Source organism: Tenrec ecaudatus, chromosome 8 (genome assembly GCF_050624435.1).
Source record: "Tenrec ecaudatus isolate mTenEca1 chromosome 8, mTenEca1.hap1, whole genome shotgun sequence".
Classification (NCBI taxonomy): Eukaryota; Metazoa; Chordata; class Mammalia; order Afrosoricida; family Tenrecidae; genus Tenrec; species Tenrec ecaudatus.
In genome coordinates this window covers 117,727,884-117,730,213 of record NC_134537.1, presented here as the reverse complement: position 1 = coordinate 117,730,213, position 2,330 = coordinate 117,727,884, and the positions used below count along the sequence as shown (strand labels likewise).

The 2,330-nt window shown below is 40.2% G+C and overlaps 1 pseudogene; it reads right to left on the bottom strand.

Moving 5' to 3' along the window:
• Positions 1-1,019: 1,019 nt before the first annotated feature.
• LOC142454462 (deubiquitinase OTUD6B pseudogene) lies at positions 1,020-1,907 on the bottom strand (annotated as a pseudogene).
• Positions 1,908-2,330: the final 423 nt, after the last annotated feature.

The following is a 2,330-nucleotide window of genomic DNA, read 5'->3' as shown; positions in this document are numbered from 1 at the left end:
AGTTTTTAAGCACATTTTTAATGCTGAAATGTTTTTGTGGTGCCTCAGCTGATATTCAGGTCGGCTTATACTCGAGTATATATGGTAATAAAATAGAATCTGTTGGGTGTTGTTTTTAAGTTACACTCGAATAAAAACTAATCAATAATGCTTTTCAGAGGTATAATATGGAGAATATCTACTTGCCTTTGAATTTGTATCATTTCTTCAAACTCAACACCTAATTGCCAACAGAAGAAAACTATGGAAATTCTTAAGTATTAAAAATAGCTCCCTAAAAAATAAAAATAGCTCCCTAAATTACCAAGGGCACATGAGGGAGAGGGGAGAGGGGAGTGGGGAGGGAGGGGGAAAAAAAAAGAGGACCTGATGCAAAAGGCTTAAGCAGAGAGCAAATGCTTTGAGAATGATTGGGGCAGGGAATGTGCGGATGTGCTTTATACAATTGATGTATGTATATGTATGGATTGTGATAAGAGTTGTATGAGCCCCTAATAAAATGTTTTAAAAAATAAAAATAGCTCCTTACACTGCACACTGACGGGGTTAAATAGAAGGTTCCGTGGCGCTGGCTCCACATGCACCACGGTCACTGCAGTCAGTCTGAGTCATCACCATGAAATCTCTCATCTCTACCCTCACATGACGGACAGTGACAAAGAGAGGAAGTCAATTCACTTCTTCAAGAAAAACTGCACGGAAATGGTTCCCTAAATGGCTTTTGGTAATTTTGGGGGAAAAAATAAAATGCATTCCAACACAGAGGTGAATGTCCAGAGTCTTTTTATCAATGGAAATATCCATGAGAATGGTATAGTGTCTTCTTGGTCTATGAATGATGTCTTCTGCAATGGATCTTAGTTTTAAAAACACCTGTAAGAGATAATGGTACATTCTGACACATTTGTGAAGAATTTGTTAGGACCTTTGCCATAAAACGCATTTAAGGTTGTTATATTTTCAGTGACATGTAGATCAAACCAGTGCTCGCTAGGAATACTCAGCTGAGCACACTGTACCAAAGCACAAATGTGCAACATTTGTAAACTAGCTGCAATTCTCCGTAGCTGTGTTCATCAACCGTGTAACAGAATTGTAATGTTCTCCCAAGCCATATGCACGTCTCATATATACAAGCATTAATGGCTTTTTTATATTCTTCACCAACTATAATCGGAGGGGAATCGGCGTATATTACTTCTATTCGTGCTTGTAAAATGTGAGACACCGCTCTTAGCTCAAGCTGACCTCCCCATGCAGCTATGTCGACAACATCATCACAGTATTTTCCAAAATCTTCTAATCTATAAATATCTCCTGTATTAGGATTTGTTCAAAATGGCGGAAAGTCTTCCACGTGGCTTTGCATGTACTCAGCAGTTGGGCATCTTAAGGCCGCCACAGTTACAGCGCTATCCTGTTCCTTCGGCTGATCTTCAATGGCTTGATACACGCAGTGCCCCAACTGCCTGGCTGCCACCATTTGGGCAAGTTTTTGACTTTCTACGTGTCTGGCTCCAGATAGGTTCTCAATTTCAGCTTCGACTATCCTTTCTTCCCGCTTTTTCCAATGCAGCTTTCTTTTCCCGTCTCTTTTGTGCTTTTGATATCCGAGGCTGCTGCTGAGTCTCAGGAACCACGTTTGAAATGTTAACAGCAACAGAATCTATTTTATTCTCCTTAGATGTCAACCTCAATTGCTCCAGTTCCTCCCTGTGCTTCTGTTCCATCTCTGCTTCCAACTTAGCGACATCTTCAATGAGTTGCTTCCTCCTCTTTTTGTCATTCTTGGGTACAGCATTCTTCATACCCTGGATTTTGGCTTGGAGCACCTCCTTCTCTTTGCGACGCCTTCTCACCAGCCGCTCCTCCTTGTCCAGCTCCTCCGTCAAGGCTGCCTCCATGACGACCAAATCACTGAGCCCCCGCCCAGAGACCGAATTAGAGTAATTTTACTCAGACTACCTTTGTTTCCTACTGAATTAATGTGTTCAAAGGGAAAGCAGTGAGATATGTCATTTAATTTTTTTTCTTTTAAAAAATTTTAATTAAAAGGTCATTTTATTGGGACTCTTACAACTTTTAAAAAAAACTCATTTTATTGGGGGCTTGTACAATTCTTTTTTTACATTTTTTAGGGGCTCATACAACTCTTATCACAATCCACACATATACATACATCAATTGCATAAAGCACATCCGTACATTCTTTGCCCTAATCACTCTCAAAGCATTTGCTCTCCACTTAAGCCCTCTGCATCAGGTCCTCTTTTTTTATCCCCTCCCTCATGAGCCCTTGATAATCCACAGATTGTTATTTTGTCATATCT